We start from the raw sequence: 20,079 nt of genomic DNA, 5'->3' as shown, positions 1-20,079 counted from the left end.
CACCGAGAGGATTTTGTGCTGCATCACACTGAATATTGCTGCTCTGTAATTTCTTGTCATTAGAGAAACCCTTTCCCGTTCTCTGTAACCCAGATGATCAGCACCTGTCAAACACGACTGCTCACACAAATGCTAACCGGAGGAGCCTAACAGTGGGAGGAAGGCTTGCAAACAAAACACAAAAATAGATAGAAACGATGGCCAGGACACCAAACTTCAAAATGACCATAGCCCTAACTCATCCCACAGAACACTTATGTTGATGAAGCCGCACCAAATGCCACCTTTTGTTCTTTTTATGCTTACATTCCTAAAACTATCAAAAGGATAGTTGAAAAGGTGTTTTTCCTGGAGTCAGGAGGGAAGACTTGGGGACAAATGGGGTGGGTAAAGGGAGCCTCTTGGTCCCTATTTAGAGGATTTATTTCTTTGTTGTGCTTTTTTAAAAAGAGGGGTTTATTTTTGTATGCAACATATAACAAATTCTGTTTGTTGTTTTTAAAATAAAACAACACAACACCAATCCTGCAGTTTTTGTTTTGACATCCTAGGGAACAGCCTCTGTAAGTCTCATGTTCTCATCTGTTAAGTGAGAGAATAAGACACCTCACCAAGGAGAGGGTGAGCGTGGCACGAACTACTGTAACTAGTGCACGAGAGGAACAAAGCTAAAATCCGCTCCTGCCAATTGGACACACTTTGCAACACAAGTAAATCAAGATAACCAGAAAAGGTAGAAAGTAAACAAACTCGGGAAAAGGGAAGTTGACGACTGCTGAACCATCTCCATGGCAGGCCAAGGAATCTCAGCACATTCTCACCTCCACAGTCACCTACCTTTCTCATATCACCGCCACTGGTTTGCACCCAGAAACAAAATCTACAGTGTTAGAATTTGAGAGGTGATGCAGAGGTACCAAAATTAAATTTAAAAGCCAAGTCCAAAATTAAAAAAAAATAAAATCTGAAGTATTTTTATCTGACTCAAAAGAGTTCAGAGAGTTTGAAGCAAAATCCTCTTTCTATAGCATTTCTGTGCAGGAAATTTAGCAGGTCCAGGAGGTGCAAAATAAATAAATACATGCATACATAAATAAAAGAAACTTTTCAGTTGTAATTGGATGTTTGCAAAATACTGAATTTTGTGAAAATTACAAAATAAATATCAATCATGCACTTTGGCATCAAGATCTGCAATCCAATTTTAATATCAAAACATAAACTTGTGAAAAGTACATGAAAATAAGAGTGCAGAATGTAAATATGAACTCAAGATAACAGAAGACATGTCAAAAGGCAGCGTGTGGCAATGTGAATTGAACTGTACATAAAATTATTTTATAGAAATTCAAAAGAGAAGGATTTTACCTCTAAAGAAAATGGCCAAGAAAAAAGTTTCATTAAAGAGCTCTCCCCTGGGGCAGGTTTGATAGGGATAAACAATGGGAAGAGGAGGCAGGTGTCCAAGCCTGGAGGAAAGGTATGAGCAAAGGCAGAAGGGCGGGGCAGCTGTCTGCAGGACTGCAGGGCTGGAGGAAGAACATGATGTGTAGAAAGGCATGGTGGGAAATAAGAATGGAAAGCTCTGAGGGTTCCAATTAGAAAGCCGGCCCTAGAATGTCAATCTATGGATTGTGCATTTAACGTGGAAGAAGACAGGCAGACATTTGCTCTTAAACTCACTTGTATCTGTGCATCTGAAGTGTTCTGAGTGAGCAGGGCACACATGGGGCCCTTGCTCTCTGCCTCCTCCCATCTTTGACACTATGCATTGTTACCCACCCACCTCCTTCCAGAGATCAAGGCCTGGTCAAGATTTCAGTCAAGACTCACCAATTAATCATATGTTAACACTTTGATTTTCAATGTATTCTGGTGTCACAGATTGATATAATTTCTTCAGAATGAAAGAGGTTGTCTCGTATCTGTTTGTTTCAGTATTCCATATTGTTTGATGTTATTTTATAATTTGAAAAAGTTCACTCAATGTATTATCTAGTTAATGCATGTATAATACTGAAATTAATAATAAAGTTTCTTTTATTTGACTTCATTAGGAACTTCAGCATCATAATTTCTTTCGATTTGTACTCTCTTATGCTTTTTTTCTAGTTAAATTGTAGTTAATATTCGATCCCTAATATAAGCTCATGTTTCCCATTAGAGGAAAATAGAAAAGCCAAGTATTTCAGGTTGTAAAAAATCTACAATACAACCCAGACAATGATGGAAACATTAGCATCCAGGGTGGTATCATGCAAATCATAAGGTAGAACATCTCCCTACCTTGCTTTTTTGTTTGTTTGTTTGTTTGTTTGTTTGTTTTTGAAATTTTCTTATTCATTCTGAAGTCTTCACTGTGTGGACCAATCCTAGGTTTCATTTTAGATTTATCCAGCTCTGATAATTTCTCGCTGTCAGTGATGCATTTAAAAATGTTTGGCTATCTACGTGAGCAAGACCATCCCATTAGGAGGCAGCTACAGCAAATTGCAGACACAGTCTTAATCTCAAGGGAGCTTTTGTCAACTCCCAAAATATATATATTTTAAAATGATCATTCCTGTCATATTAGACAGCTGGTTTTAAATCAGTATCTTCATTTCAGAATTAACTAAATATACTATTTGCACTAATACATTAAATGTTTTCAGGCAGCGATTTTCAATGCATTAAAGGAAAAACTGTCATGAACTTGGGGATGGGTAATATCCTCAAGTGACTTTTGCTTTCCTTGTAACACATGCAATTAGTCTCAGACCTGACAAAGAGAGACCAGTTTATGTTAAAGCACCTACAAACCACAAAAGTCACTATATTCTTTACATAAAGCTATGTATGTGGCTGGAAGAGAAGTCTTTTTAGTTTATTAATAAATTTTACCCTTTTTAACTCCACCTTCAAAAGTAGCCATTTCACTAATTATGAAAGTTTTACCCATTCCCTCCTTCTTTTTAAAATCTCTTCCTTCATGTTTATTGAGGGACTAATATGTAGCAGGCAGTGTTAGATACTGAGTGAATACTTGGTGGATTAAGCAAACCTGTCTCTGTTCTCCTGTACTGGGTTATGAAAGCAAAGTAGGGTACAATGATACAGAGAATATCAGGAGGGAAACAGTGATGTCTGGTGGTCAGAGGTGGTGAGGAGTTGACATTGACCTTTCACATGAAGGTTGAGAAGGAACCATTCCTGGAAAGAGCAAAGAGGAACAGTATCTGCAGAAACCCTGAGTCAGAAAAGGATTTAGCAAGTGTGTTCAAAGGAAGTCCAAGTAGCAGTGTGAACACAGAGCAGAGAGGCCTGGGATGGAGTTGGAAAGGAAGGCCAGGGCCTTGTGGACTATGGTATGTAGGTAAAATACAATTCAAATTGAAAGGGAAAATACCTAACAATTTAAAGCAGGCAAAATGACCAGGCAACTATTTGAAAAGGTGACTCTGATTGTTAGACATTGAATGGATTAGAGACACAAAAAAATGTAAACAGGGAGCATAGTTAGAAAACTTGCAAATAGTCTGGGTGAGAGATGATGGTGGTGAAATATATTCATTATATTAATTTGAAATTCACATATGCAGACACACCACAATATAAAGATGAATAGAGTTGGGTTGTGAGAGAGAGAAATCAAATGAAGCAGGCAGCTGAATGAGGGCATCCTTTCTGGATAAAGTTTACAGGGAAATATGAAGAAAAGAAACAATGAGAATGTCATTTGGGTCCTCTTAATTTTGAGATGCCTGTAAGCCATCCAAGTTATGACATTAGGTAAGCATTGCTAGACACTAGCATAAAACTAGGTTTGATGAAGAGTGGAAAGTTGTGGGCAAATGTGAAAGGGGAAAAGAGTATGAGCTGAATGTAGTAAACTGGAGGAGACTTAGCAAAACCTATTTGTTCAGATTCCTCTGGGCATCCCTCCATCTTCTGTTTTTAAATATATTTTTACTAGAGGCCCAGCATGCACGAAATTGTGCATAAGTAGCTCGCTTCCGCTTGCCTCAGCTGGCCACCCCACCCTCCGCCACTCGCAGCTCTCTGCCACTAGAAGCTTGCGCCCCACCCCGCCTGCCCCGAGAGCTGCTGATCGTTTGGTCATGACGGCGTTACGGCCATGGGCCTTTTATTAATATAGATGGATTTCAGAGAGGAAGGGAGAGGGAGAGATAGAAAAATCAATGATGAAAGAGAATCATTGATTAGCTGCCTCCTGCATGCCCCCTACTGGGAATCGAGACCACAGCCTGGGCATATGCCCTTGACTGGAACCTTTCAGTCCTTAGGCCAATGCTCTATCCACTGAGCAAAACGGGCTAGGGCCCGATCTTCTTATATATTGATCTTCCTTTTCTTCAGGTAAAGGAGGGCACCTTTCACTGGCTTCAGGGGTGATGAGAGAAGTCAGAGGTCCTATTTGCACCTGCCATTTCTCAAATTCCTTCAATTTAAAATATTCAGTATGCCAAGGTACCATATTTTGGGGTAGCATATCCTGAACCATTTAATAGTTTGTTGATGAATGAAATCCCCTAGGGAGAATTATAGAATAGAAGCAGCCAAGATGAATACTGATGGAATTATAATTTCTAGATGCTGGATAAAGAAGCAGGAACAGAAAGAGGCTGAGCAAAAATTGCCAGAAAAGTGGAAGGAAACTGGGAGTGTGTAGTATCATAAAAGTAAAAAAACAGAATGCTTTGAAAAAAGAGAACAGTCATTTTGGGAGAATGTTATGTCCAGTAACGTAAGCTTAAAAAGTTATGAGTCCTGGCCGGTGTGGCTCAGTTGGGTAGAGCATCGTCCCATACACAGAAAAGTTTCCTGTTCGATTTCCTGTCAGGGCCCATATATAGATTTCGGGTTTGATCCTCGGTTGGGGTGCATGTGGGAAGCAACCAACTGATGTTTCTCCCTCACATCTGTCCCTCTCTCTCTCTCCCTCTCCTTCTCTCTCTAAAATCAATTTTTAAAAAAATTACAATGGGCATAGGCCGCCCTAATGTGCAGTGGGGGCCTAAGCCAGTCTGCAGCGACTTGAGGCCCATATGTGACGTTATTCACTGGCATCATCTTAGCTTTAAAATCAAACTGAAAAGGGTTCCCAAATATAGATCATTAGTTTGCCTGTGGATATAAAACGTCCCATACAATTGGTCTGTTGGTTAATTTTGTGACGGAAATTCAAGCTGGTTGTTTAATTGAACTTCGCAGTCATTCCTACGTGATAGTTTCTTTGTGTGTCTAAATATACAGTCAAAACACTAACTGGGGCAGATGTACTCAACAAACAAGCAAACAGAAACCATTCAGTGAAGGGGAACAGAACATCCTGTTCCTAAAAGGGGAAGAAAGACTCGTCTTTATTTATTTTAATTTTTCATTCTTCAGCTTTTTGAACAGCATTGCTCAAAGTCAGCAGATAATTGTGAAAGTCTCCACGAGAGTCACCCCATGCAGTCTCAGTGTAAAGCTGAACATACTAAAATGTGCAAAATTTGAACTCCCGAGGAATGCTCACCCCCTCATATCATCAGACTGAAGATTTGCCTTTGTCTGTTCACCCTCGCACTATGTCAGTGAATCTCCGCCTTCAACGAAACAGGCAGGATTCTGAAAGTTCCGGGCCGCGTACATTTGGAACACTGGAAACATAAAAGCAATTAAAGGCTCCCCAACACACACACAACCCCTAAGACAAGCCATCCGCCTTCTAATAAAAAATGTTGCCGCTATGTGAGCTATGAAAGCCATGCACATTATCTGAATAAAAGCCTCCTTTTGACGAGAAAATGACTATTAATGAGAACATGTTCATTCCTGGCATCAGGCTTGGAGAGACACAGGTCATAAATCTCTTTGATCTTCTTGCTAAAGCTAGAATCAAGCAAAGAAGCAAGTTCATTTATTTTTTAAAAATATGCTTTTGATTGAAATGATTCCATTTAGTTATAAGTAATTTATCATGTTTTTCGTTTCCTTTCCAGGTTTGGTTTGTTTTCCATTCTCAACTATGTCATCACAGTTAAGTCTCTGCTACAGCTCTGGCTAGATGTTACTTTAGGGTTTCTTATTTGAGAAGGGACAGGCAAAACTTCCAAGAGAAATATGTGCATGGGGGTATAGTTTTGGGGATGAGACAAACAACAATAAGAATTCATAAATTTTGAACAACAACAAAAAAATGCCTCTCCTGGTTCAGCCTGTAAGCCTCCTTGATTTGCTTTCGATGTGCCAACACTGCCCCCTCTTGCTTGTTCACGGCTACATTGAAGCCTTGATTTCAGGGCACAGCCTGACAAACCAGCCGCTCTTCCTTCCCTCTGCTCCCCGCAAGCAAGTCATCATAAATCACAATGCAGAATTCTTATAAGGCGCTTTTCCAATTGAATGTATTCACTTCTTTTTTTCTTAAATGTGTTCCCTTCCATATTTCTGTTCCTTGTCTCCCTGAGTACCTGTTCATGTCTTAATACAAAACACCTCGAAGGAGCAAGCCTCCCACTAGCAAAGTCCCTTTGGAGATGTAATGCAAGCAGCCCTGGCAGCAGAATCGGCATCTCTCCTTCCTGTAAAGAGGCCTAATTCTATTTCCAATACCCTCTGAGAATGCCTGCGCGGATCGCCATCCTGGATGCAAGGTGAAATCAGGAGTCTTTTATTGATCATCTCAACAAGCTTCCTTACCATCTGGGCCTCTGCGCGTCCCCGATGAGAAGAATGGATGCCAGAGGTTCATTGTGCAAAGTCAGAGCAGGGGCTGCATGCCTTTCACTGTACAGAGAAGGCAGGAAATTACCAGACACTCACATCCATGAACTCTCATTAGTCTCCAACAAACAAAATTTAAAGGAAGAGTTTTACCCTCAATTTTTGAAAAATTCCGAGAAAATGGTAGATATTAGGCCTGGAGTCACTAATCAACACAGCAAGTTATCCCTCCTACCCCCCTGCTTAGCAGCTTGGCATGTTGATTTAGGCAGCATGGGTTAGAGTCACTGGACAGGAAAAAAAAAAAAAAAGCACTAATAACAAAATGTTCATTTGAGAGATATATTCTTATTGTTTACATGAAAGATTTGGAGTTCTCACTCCTGGGTTGCAATGTATTCTTTTAGTGCTTCTGAGTGTACTAATCCAAGAAGGACTAGGAAGAGACTAAGAAAAACAAAGCCCACAACAGCTGCTGCCTTCTAGGTCAAATATGTGGTTTGGGATCTGAGTGGGAAAGGTATTATGGAAAAATGCCCTACCTGCCCCACACATAAGATATTTTGTGTGAACAAGGATGTTAAATAGGTCCCAGCTCTCTTTCTTCTTCTGATTATTGCAGCTGTCTAAGACACCTAGAAGAGAAGTAATCTGATACCCCGACTGAGCCCCGTAAGAGAAAAAGTTATTGGATGCATCGATGGTGCATGCCATAGGAGTGAGAACAAGGAAGATCAATATCCATGATGGTGATCAGCTATAGTTAGTTTAGACAAGTTAGTTCAGACTTGGCATTTTTCCTTAGGATGTCAGCACATGACCTGGAAGACTATGCTTCATATATCACATTTAGCGTGGATTGGCTCATTTGTCAAGCAGCGTGCAGAGGGCTTGTTGAGGGAGTAAGAGATATGATTGGCCACTTCAAAGGGGAGCGAGCTGGGGCAAAATTTAACTCATTAAGAGAAATAGATCTTTGGGCTCCTAGACAGCCAAGTAACAGCAAGAAGGCACATAAAAACATCACTCAATGACAAATGGTTGGAGAAAGGATTGGAGGAGGGTGAGGCAGGTATTCACTGATTTAGAATATACCCAAGAAGTATGTTTTCAATATTTCAGTTTCCATTTACTATTAACGTGCTCTCTTTTTTCACTTGCTGTCATCCTCAGACTTCAGTGTCCAGTGGTTCTCTGCTTTCTCTCCTTTTTGTATATCTAAAAATGTTCTTGTGGAAATCTCTCATATTGGCCATCCAACTGAGATACTTTACTAATGTCATTGTCAAAATATTCCAATTTCACCTCTAGGCATTTGGGAATGGCAAAGGAAGAGAAAAACCATTTTGTCTAATGCCTACTACATTTTCTTGCCTGACTCCATAGTATACATTTTTAGAACCAGGATTGTCAACAATGTAGCTGAACAGACATTACCAACTTCTGTTTGCTTGCTGTTATGGAACAAATATGGAACTTGAAGTCAGAAGGTTTATATTCAAATCCTGTGATTCTGTTGCATGCCATCTGGGTGACCTTGGCCAAGTCACTTAACCTATCTGAGTTTAGTTTCCTATTCTATAAAATGAGGATAATAATTTCTGCTTTGCCAACTTCACAATGTTGCTGTGAGGATCAAATGAGGTACTATATGTGAAAGTTCTTTGAAACTCTACAAAACACCACACAGATGCAAGCTATTGTTACAAAGCTGAATCCCGTTGGGTCCCTGTGGTTTTTGAGCCACACATGCCCATGCTGGGTCTGGTCTATCATTATTTCTAAATATGGCTGGTCTATTGGCTTCTGAAGTTTCCACATGAAATATAGCCGGTGTATTTGCTTGAAGCCTCTGCCTAGGTCCTCAAATAATGGGCCATTACGTGATACATTCAAAACCAGCAGAGCCAGCATTTCTGACCTTGTACCTGTGACCTGCAGAAGTACTATTGTATCTCAGAGATAAACGTACCCGAACTGCAAGGTGCTTAAGAGATATATTTAGTGCCTCTGCATTTCATTTGTCACTGCGCAATTTTACAGTGTCTGATATAAGCTGGAGATTTTATGATCTACAATCAAAGGCTTTTGCAGACACCTCTCCTTAATTTAGATTTGTGACTATTAAAAAAAAACGGCACTTTTATCTTTGGATCCATTTCACTTACTTGGATGAAACAGCTATGCATGCTTTTAGTGCAAGTCACTTAAAATTTCCGACTGTCCTTAGTAACACAGGAACTCTTGACACAGACTTGTACTATGGACTTAAGGAGAAAAATATTCTATTTCCTGACCCTTTGATCACCCTGGAACCTTCCTTGCACCAGGCTGTTTTCACTCTGTTAGACCCCATGTGCTGAAGGTGTAATGGGTAAGGGCTGAGGGGGTATTTCTCTTGTGACTGTGTACAGAGGCTCTATGGCTGAAAAATCCATGCCATAACAGAAACAGAACCTCAGGATATTAAAACTAGTCAAGAACTGTCAAAGCATTTATTTTAAGAGTCCTATTTTACTTATGTAAAAGCCATCTCAAATAAATTCAAGGGTATACCAAAAGTCACCCTTCCATGATTGTCAAAATAAGCACTAAAGCCAATGCCTGGTTAAAGTATCCTTTCTACAGTACAAGAGACAACCCTTCAGCCAATAATATGAGTAGCATCTCCATCTCTGAAAATTTTTATAAATTCCTACACGTAATTTAAGCCATTGAATCATGCTATATGGCATACATCACCTTTTCCTGTCCTACTGGAAATGTTAAGAAATAATGAAGCCCAGCTGATGTGTTGAGCATCGACCATGAATCAAGAGGTCATGGGTTCAATTCCTGGTCAGGGCACATGCCTGGGTTTCAGACTGGATCCCCACTGGGGGCGTGCAGGAGGCAGCCGATCAATGTTCCTCATCAATGTTTCTCTCTATTCCTCTCCTTTCCTTTCTCTAAAATCATTAAAAACATATTTAAAGAAAATAATAAAGAAGCATGTATTCCTTCTGCAAAGCTCTTTGAAGATGTTACATCTACATAAAAGATATGCCACATAGTTAACACCCATTGTGTGAATAGATTGCATGCATATACAAACAGAAAAACCAACAGACCTCAATCACAGAAGCCATTCTACCTTCTTTCTGACTATATTCCTTTTGTTGAGCTAAAAATAAGACCTTGGGATGTAATTCATTTTGTGTCCATCTCCCAGCTTTCTAGGCTTCTACTGCATGTCCTGAACCTTGCAAGGAACTAGACAATTTCTTTAGGTGTGGCCTTAGTAAAAGGATCACCTCTCCCCTCCATCATCTCATCTCTAGAGGCTCAGGACTTCCTCTCTTGGTTATGAATCTGTGCTCTCATGGCTTCCCACCTCTAGAAAAAACAAAAGTCAATTGTCAACAGCCATGTCCCGCACCCACCCACATACAGTGTGGAAGGGCACTACACCAGTGTGCCAATACTAGGAGATGAGGATGATTGGGGTCACTTCAGAGTCTGGATGCCACAGCTAACAAGCTAAAACCATATATTGAGAGAGGCTGATAGATTTCAAAAAATATCTAAGGAGATTGTCTTCCAGGTACCTGAAAATCATCTCCTGGCTTGAAAACAAGTACAGATGCTTTATATTGCAGAGTCTGCGCCACATTATGTTCTTAAGTTTAGCTACAATATATCATTGGATTCATGGTGCCCCTGGATTGTGGCTGAAAACACACTTTGGATGGGAAAAGATTGCAGCAAGAGGAATAGAAAAATGACAGGCACACTAAGTTCAGCCCTACACAGGGGTGCGCCCTGCAGAGCAGCCAGGGACAAACCACTGCTATGTGGTGCCACAACAGATGAATACTTCCTGGCCTTCAGATTCTACCTCCTGGGCCAAGTTTCATCCACCAACACCTGTGCCTATGCTGGGCAATCATTGGTGCTTATGGGATGCATTGGTCTTGCCTGAGCAGTGACCGGCCTGAACCACACCCATGTCAAGAATCTAGATGCTATTTTCTAACAGAGCTTTTTTATTTGTTTTGCATCTGAAGTGTCATCTTGTTCCCTGGATGTTAATAATTCTTCCTTAACATTTATTAGACAAACCCAGGGAGATACGGGCTGGCTCTATGATGACTCAGAAGCCAAGCTCTGTTTGCAGACTTTCTAAATTTTATTTTATTAGCAATAGCATCTGAATCACTTGGACACAAAGGAAGTTTTCCCTTTGGCTTGGGCTCAAACTTGAGTCATGAGCCTGATTGTGACGAAGCTATGATGTGTAAGTGCCAACAATGAGAGAGGGGGTGCCTCTCCTCTAAAGGGGATAAAGGAACATGAAATTAAAATGAGATTTGGAACTGGACCCTCCATATTTGAGCATGTAATAAGCATTTTTCATCGAAAACTAAACTCAGTGGAAGATGGGAGGTAACAACCAAAGAGAAACTCTTCAGGGAACCACATTCTTTTAGAGGTATATGGAAAGGTAATCTGCTTAAGGAGATTTTTTTTTTCCTTGAGTATCTTTAGGTCCAAGATTATTGGAAATAAATAGTAAAACAAAAGAGTGGAATTATAAATAAATATGTCAGAAAACATACTTCAACTGGCTTCATGTATGTGGGATCAAGAGATCAACCTGTAGGACTGGACTGATTCAGACCTGACTCAGTTCTACTTCCCCACCTGCTTTTATAGAGCCATCCTCATCCTATGACTGGATTCCTCAATGAGGACACATTTGTTCATGCAATCCCAGGCCTTATGTTTACACACAACCACCAATTTCAAGGAAAGAAAGAGAACTTTTTTCTCCAAGTCCTGAAATGGACTCTGCTTAGATTGATTAAAACAAATATTTAATGAGTTTAGCCAGGAGAATAGAATGTACTGATTTGTTTACATCATCCAGGTTCCGGAACTAGAAAGTAGTGGGGTCAGAGTTTTAAAAAAAATAACAAAAAAACAATAAAACATAATTGCATTAAAAAATGGGCAAAGAACCTGAACAGATACTTCTCCAAAGAGAACATACAGATGGCCAACATATATATGAAAAAATGATCATCACTAATCATCAGAGAGATGCAAATTAAAACCACAATGAGATATCATCTCACACCAGCTAAAATGGCTACCATCAATAAATCAACAAATAAGTGCTGAGGAGGATGTGGAGAAAAGGGAACCCTAGTGTACTGTTGGTGGGAATGCAGATGGGTGCAGCCACTGTGGAAAACAGTATGGAGTTTCTGAGAAGAAGAGGGTGCCAAACTATATCCATAGTTGTAGAATGGAAGCCTTCATACAAATGTGATCTGTGGCCAAACATCACTGACCCCCCGTGAGGGACTCCCACATCAGAATGCATTTTACACAATATCTCCAGTTGATTCATATGCACATTAATGTTGGGTAAGCACAAACTGAACTATTTTATTTAGGTTTTATAAAAAATCATTTATATACTTAGTACCATGTTATAATATGATTGTATTATAATTGAACTAATTCTCAACTATATATTTTCCATTTGGGGACAATTGAGCTGTTGGTTCTCTTATGAATCTTAATCCAAGATTCCTTCCTTCATTCTAATTTACCTTTCAACATATTTAATTAGTTCTTGCTTACAAACCATAAACATTGGGGAGAAATGGCCCTAGGTAATATGTAAACATCTTGGAAACCGTGACTAACTTCATCAGAAAGAATTGTTGGAAACTATTGCAGAGCTATCAAAAGTGCGAGCTATCACAATGCCCGGGAATGTTCTCTATCATTTCTTACTTAAAGAGCCCTTTCTTCTGGCTTATATCTGATAAGAAGCCTCCTCTAGCCCCTCATAATGAGGCTTTGGATAGTTACAGATTCTAGAATACAGCTGGTTAAATCAAATATGTATTTTTATCTTTCAAAATACAGACTGGAAATGTACCCAATGCCCAATGGGAAGTATCAAAGAAGATAAATTATTGGAAAGAACAGATTTTGCCTTCTTCTTTTTCTCTGGTCTCTAAGCTTTACAAATCTAGGCTCTCTTTTCCATTTTCTTTCCCTTTGGGAGCATTTTAAGAAGATAAATACAGATTTATCATTTTTAGCCCAAATGAATGTTTTCAAAATAAGTTGTGGTTCTGTCTGCCAGCACTAGGCACCCCTGTGTTCATTAGTAAAATTCTGCCAAACCCTCAGTCCTCTTGGGCACCTTTGTACTCTAATTGCCAAAAAGGAAGGGAAAAAAGCCTCACATTAAGTATGTGGTACCCAAGGGATAGAAAAGCAAAGAATATGCACATGAACAGTGACATTTTTCAAAGAAGAAACATAGTTTTCCAGAGCAATGATAGGTGAATGGATTTTTCTACAGATATTCTCTCTAAGCATTAATGACATCACTGCCCAGGATAGAAACTTTCACTCATGAGACCTCAAAAATAGTCCTATGTGCTGACACCCAGGTATCAACCCTGAGATCAGACCCAGGCTATTAAGCAGGGTGACCTTGCAGTTTGTGTGTGACACAGCTCCACTGCACAGCTCCAGGAAGCACATTCACATGGACTCTGATATGAATGACACCTCCAGGTTGTGCAGCATGCCACCTGGCACCTGAGGTCCCTTCTCAGCAAGTCCCATCGTTCATCAAAAAATCATTAGCACCTCAGCTCGACATTCCTCCTCCTACCACCCTCCCATCCTCACCAAAAGTAGCTCTAAACTGGGTGAAATGATACAAAATGTCATATTATAATCTTTCACCCATTTCTTCTTTGGGTCAAAGATGCCTAAAATGTACTTCAATTTTTAACTAAGTTTTCTCTCCTCTAGTACATCCCCCCTACAAAAAAGAAAGAAAGAAAGAAAACAAAAGTAACACTGAAAAACTTTCTTTTTACATTTGTGTTTGAAATCCAATAAAATAGTGGAATAACCAGCAAATAAAAAAGATTTCATCTGGTAAACAATGCAAGCCTCCTGGGCTTTCTGCAAATCTCAACCAATGGCATATATTTGCAAACAGTTATAAATTTTATGTGGAACTTAATGTAGTGTTTGGAGGACTCTGCTACTATCTGCCAGGATGATAACAAAACTATTTATCAAAGTTTCTCCTTGTTCTACCCTAACTGGGGAGGGGAGGGTCTAGGATACATTCTGTTAATATTCCTTTTGTTTTGATAATAGTTGTAATGATTTATATCTCATTAATGTGAATGTAGTCACTTACTCCACATTCAATAAACAATTAGAATAGATACTCACTTACACTGAGTGGCCAGATTATTATGATCTCTGAACACATAATAATCTGGCCACTCACTGTGTGTGTGTGTGTGTGTGTGTGTGTGTGTGTGTGTGTGTATATATATATATATATATATATATATATTAGAGGCCCAGTGCATGAATTCATGCATGGATGGGTCCGGCCAACCTGGCCAGGGGGAGGGGACATGAGCGGTTGGCCGGCCTGCCTGCTGATCGAACTCCTGGTGGAGGGGGCAATTTGCATATTAGCCTTTTATTATATAGGCTATACACTGAGTGGCCAGATTATTATGCGTTCAGAGATCATAATAATCTGGCCACTCAGTGTATGTCTGATGGCCAATTAAGTGAATGAACAAAAGAGTAAATGTGGTTGTGAAATGCACTACTAGGAATTTGTAGGAGCAGCCATTTACTGAAGGAAAATTTAAGACCTAGTCTCCATCATTGAGGAGTTGAACATTTAACTGAGGTTTCAAAACTCTGTACAGTTCAATGAAGATCTAAGCCTATGCCAAGTTCCAAATAGATAGTAGACAGTAGAAGTAATGATGCTATAGAATCCAAGGTGGAAGTATTAAGAGTTCTGGGGATTGTGATTGGTCAAGCAGTTTCCCCAGGAAGTGAAGTTTGAGTTACCCTTTGATGAATGTGTATAATTTGCTGTAAACTGAAGTAATTTATACCTACCCATTATTAAAAATGAAAAATTATAACAGCTAAAGTATGTTCCTTAATACAAGGGTCAAGAGACGCAGGAATTTTATATGTGACCATAATGTTTACCAACAAGAATACAGTATTTACTTTCTAAAGCTAAGACATAAGACAACACTGAAAGCAGATTATACTTTTACCACCTATCTTTGCCTTGATTTAGGAGAAATGTTGGAAAGTTTGGGGGAAATCGGTGCTGATTACAACGGCCTTTCCAGGAAACTTCAAATATGTAATATAGCTTGGCCAGTGTTGCTCAGTGATTGAGCATAGACCCAGGAACCACGAGGTTGCTGGTTCAACTCCTGGTCTGGGCACATGCCCAGGTTGCAGGCTCAATCCCCAGTAGGGAATGTGCAGCAGGCAGCAGATTGATGATGTTCCTTTCTCATTGGTGTTTCTATCTCTCTATCCCTCTCCCTTCCTCTCTCTCTAAAAATAAATAAAAACATACTAATAAATAAATAAATAATCTAATTAGCAGAGAAGAAACCTCAGAAATGGTGTCAGCACTCAAGGAAGATGGCAGTGGTATATTCAAGAGGAACAGATGCAGTGGTCAGTTTAACATTCTTAAATGTAGCATTGAAATAAATGCACCTATTTCAATCCGTCTGTTTGTCTCTCTTCAACCCATTCTGAACCAGTCCTCGATCCAATGATCTGACTGGAAAAAGAAACGAAGAACTTGATTTGAACATATTTATTTCTCTACAACAGTGGTTTGGAAGGCTCTATGTGTTGCTCAGGCAATACAAAGAGTATCTAAATACCCCGAATTCTAATAAAATAAAACTGCTCGATGTTGTGTGTGTGCCTTTTTTAAAGCCCTGTCTCTTTTACACTAGTGCTTTTGTGATGATTTAATGATGGATTCTGATGGTTAGGGGCTGCCTTTCTCCCTAACAGTATGAATAAAGCAATAGGGTATCAGTGATATGCAGGTTTATAAATCTCAAGACAACAAGGGTCATTTGGGTTTCCCATTACTCAGAAAGTACCATTTATATCTCCCCTATGTTTTATTTATTTGTCTGAGTGTCCCACTGCACTCTTTTCTATTTCCTTTACTTTTAGGGCTTTGACCCATCTCTTTTTTCAGAGCATAAAGAATGAGAATAGAGATTAAAAAATAATAATAACTCAACATTAGGCCCTCACTTTCTCTGTTTTCGGTGAAATTTTAATAACATGTGAAACCTGATTCTGTCATTCATGTCAGGAAAGTGTTAGTAACTTACCCTTTTATTTCCCCATCCAATACAAATTCTTTCTTTACTAAGAAAATATTAGCCAAGAATCAGGCAAAACAATTTTATTCCATTTCAGAAATGGGCCCTGGAGAGTGCTCTGGGAGAACTCTCCTCCAGACTACCCTGGTCCTCTGCCTGGTCCTTGGTAGGGAGATATGAGCAAGTAGATAGATCCAAAGGTTTTCAATACTTTTCTTTCTTCTTGCAACGCTGAAGGCTGAGGAGAATTCACCAAGTGTATCCTATTTTTGCCTCATTGTCTTTCACTTTTCCTACCTCTTATCCTTTGATCCCTTGGGATTTTAAAAATATGTATACTTTTATTGATTTCAGAGAGGAAGGGAGAAGGAGAGAGAGATGGAAACATCAATGATGAGAAAGAATCATTGATCAGAGCCTCCTGCATGCCCCACACAGGGGATTGATCCCGCAACCCAGGCATGTGTCCTGACTAGGAATTGAACCATGACCTTCTGATTCATAGGCCTACGCTCAACCACTGAGCCAAGCGAGCTGGGCTCCCTTGGGATTTTAATGATGTGGTCATTGTGTTTTGGCCAGGGTCTTTGACAGGTAGACCAGCAAAGCTGCTCTACTGATTAATTAACCCCCTAAGAGTCCGTTTTTGTAAGGAGGCCACCTTGACCTTGGTCCTCTGAGTCTCAGTTTCTTCATGTGTAAAATGGTGATAATACTTGCCCCACATGATTGTTCTGAGGATCTCATGAGCTTGGTAGAAACAAAACCTATCATTGATCTTGACATTTATTAAACCCTCAAAAATGTCAGTCTTCTCCCTTCATCAGGCCCCATTGCATTTCCCACATAAAAGTAGCCATGAAAATCCATGTAAATTTGGGAAATTCATTGGAATTAAAAGAAACTGTTAATATTCTTAACAAGTGACTAATGATACCTCTTGAGCCAAAGCTGAACTCTAAAATCCTTCTGGAGCTGTCTCCTTCCTTTTCCATTATTTCAGCAGCTAATATCAGAGCATCTGTCAAAAATGGCAGTGGGACACATTTAGCAGTCACTTTCCCCCTCATTCATTGAATGTTATCAATTAAGGGGCAATCATAATCAAAGAAGCAGTGGTATAATTAAAGATATTGTGCCAAGTGAAGTTTAAAAAAATTTTTTAAGTAAAATCTATTTTGATCACTATTCAATGTCTGTGAGAAAGACTCAGCATTAGAAGATGCATGCAAATGTATGGTCCAGTGTATTTATCATGAGTCCCTGGAATGTGATTTTATTACTAGAAGTAAGTACTGAGAGAACTTGCAATACCATGGGATAAACTGTAACTAGGTCATAAGGTGTGCACCCCAAGGATAATGTTGCACATACAAACGCACAAATGGGTTTCCCTACTTGTAGTGGATTCGATCAGCCTCTTCTGTAAGACTTGAGCAAGTCTGCCATTGTGTTGGGCAAGGGCTTTGCAGAACATCCATGTTCTCTGGTCTCTATAACAACTTCCCCTTCTGCTCTGTGAGTCTCTTCTTGCACACGAAGGAGCCGATGCGGGCAATGACCTAAAAAGCACAGTCACCTGAGGTATCTGGGTATAGTATCAGACTAGCCAGAGGGAGAAGCAGTCACATTCAATTCATTCCACATCTGTTGTAGTTCACAGCATGGACACCAACAGCAATGTGAAGAAAAGGTGGCTGTGCTTGCAGCCTCTGAGCTGCATGGGGTCCCACCTAACAGGGGCAGCCTGAGCTGCCAGGAGGCAGCCTCGGGGTACACCTTGCTCTACTTCAGGGGCCATGCTCTTCACACTAACAGCACCCTTAGCACGAATTCAGATGGTAAAATAACACTGCCTCTGCCCTGCATCGTCAAAGAGCAGAAGGAACCTGGCACCACGGAGTCCAGGCAGAGGGAAGTAATAAATATGTTTGGAGATGACAGTTTCAAGGAGCCTGGGTCTGCACAGCAGAGCTGAAGGCAGACAGCTCCAGATGGCAGAAGCGGCCAAGGAGATGTCTTGGCGACCAGCAGTGTCTGAAAGGGAAGAACAGAACAGGGGCCTCGTTGGGATCACAGGAAAAGCCCCAGAGACTGGTGATGAGATGTGCCTTTTGAAACAACTGGGGGAGAATAAGAAATTAGGAAGGGACTGAGCCAGTTCAAGTATTCGTGTCAGAGGATGAGGTGGCTTTATTTCTAGATCTTAAATCAGTTCCCTTTCAGCAAGTTTCTTTTTACTCCACTTTGATTCCTAAGTCCTGTTTCATAGTGCACCAAAACCGCATCAATGAAGCCAGTCCTCAGTAGTCTTGGGGGCACATATGATAGGCAGTGTTGGTTTAACTCAGCCTTTTATATATTTTTAACTACTTGACATAAACCCACATTTAAATGTCACCAGTATCTAAGCCAAGAATAAATTCACAAGCATGCCTGCATTGGAGCACCGTAGCATAAGTGTGCATGCTTGCAGACACACACACACACACACACACACACACAAACACACACAACACACACACAGTGGCACTGAAAACAAACTTGCCAATTTGCAAATGGGACATCAGCATTCAATAGGACACAGGTGGCCCTGTGTTTTTTTTTTAAGTAAATAATTGGTTTCTGTCTTGGTGTCATGTTTTAATTAAAGATAGCAATGCAATCTGCAATATATCTGGAAATTATTAGAAACCCTTTTTCCAGAGGCAAAAAGGATCAATACCTTTTTGTCTCTGTGGCATAAAACATCTCAGGTTACTTTGTCCCTGTTTATTTCAGCAACTAGGGTTGAAAGTAAACATGAAAGTGATGAGGGTGAAATCATCTTTTGAGAGGAAGCGAGGGCATTTTGAAATTAGCTGAAATGTTTGCTTCAATAGCTTTCCAGACATCAATCTGAAGAAGGGATAGAGACAAAGGAAGAGGTAAACAAGTCACAGGAGAGGGCTTTCTGTTCTTTTCTGTTTTTGTTTGTTTTTTTTAGCGGAAGTGTCAAAACTATTAGACAAATCCAGGAGCTAAGACTATATGTTCGTATAGTAATAATTCAGCCCATCTCAGGAACTGGAACAATTCAGCAAGCACTGTGCTTGTTTCTCTCCATAACAATGGGTGTTTTTTTTTTTTTTTAATCTGTTGCTTCTAAGGATGATGAAAGCAAAATATGTTAAGATCCTGAAAGATAAATGCTGCCTCTGTGGAAGATGTTGTGAGAGGTCCCCAAATGCAGAGGCAGAAGCCACTTTTCAGCGGCCGAAAAAAGCATCTGCCTAGGTCTTTCCCACAGAAATGCAACCATCCTGTTAGCGTTGCAGAAACGAGGAAAACAGAATGACCCTCCCATCATTATCTATGGGACATTCTGCTGATAAATGGTGGTATTAATGAACCCAAATGAATTTCAATCCCTTCTCCCTGCAGTTATTTTGATAATGCTGGAATCTACTAAAGTGCATGGAATTAACAATTAAAAGGGGTTAAGCAGACACTTAATACTTGTTCTATTTTACACAATTTGGCAGTAATGCATCTGCTGTAATCAGGATTTTTATTTCTCTTTGGAAAAAAAAAGGAAATGTTTATGTTTTGGAAGCAAAGCCTCCAGGATCTGCGTCTCGGTGCAAAGCCAGCATGTCTGTGTTCACGTTGGGTGTGCTGGTGGCCCCGCCAGGGCGGCTGGCTGCTAGGCTTTCTCCTTTTGCAACAGCTCCACCTTTGGGCTTCCAAAGGGAAACGTCTTTTTCTGCTAAAGAATATGAAAACCGGCAACAACTGGAAATATGCCCTCCATCCCCTAAACCTTTTGTTCAGTGAAATGAAAAAATAAAATTAATTTCCCCAAAAAGAGACACAAAGACAAAAGAGAAGAATGAAAGGAGAAAAGCAGGATAACGGGAGAGAGTACAGAGGAAAGAGAAAAGAGAAACAACAGGCAGGACAAGGGAAGGGCTGTTTTGAGCAGAGGAAGATGCAGCCACTGATGGAATTGTTCGTTCTTGGGTGCTTTCCTGCCTGGATGACAGCCTCCTGAAAGGCTCTGGTAGACCTGGGTCCTGCATCCTGTTTCAGACTTCCTCAGCCAGCTATTTTCCTACAGCTTGTTTATAAACTATAGCACCAGCTTCATGAATGAGAGGCTCAGAGATGA

This window comes from Plecotus auritus (assembly GCF_963455305.1).
Source record: "Plecotus auritus genome assembly, chromosome: 8".
Classification (NCBI taxonomy): domain Eukaryota; kingdom Metazoa; phylum Chordata; class Mammalia; order Chiroptera; family Vespertilionidae; genus Plecotus; species Plecotus auritus.
This window is presented reverse-complemented; position numbering follows the sequence as displayed.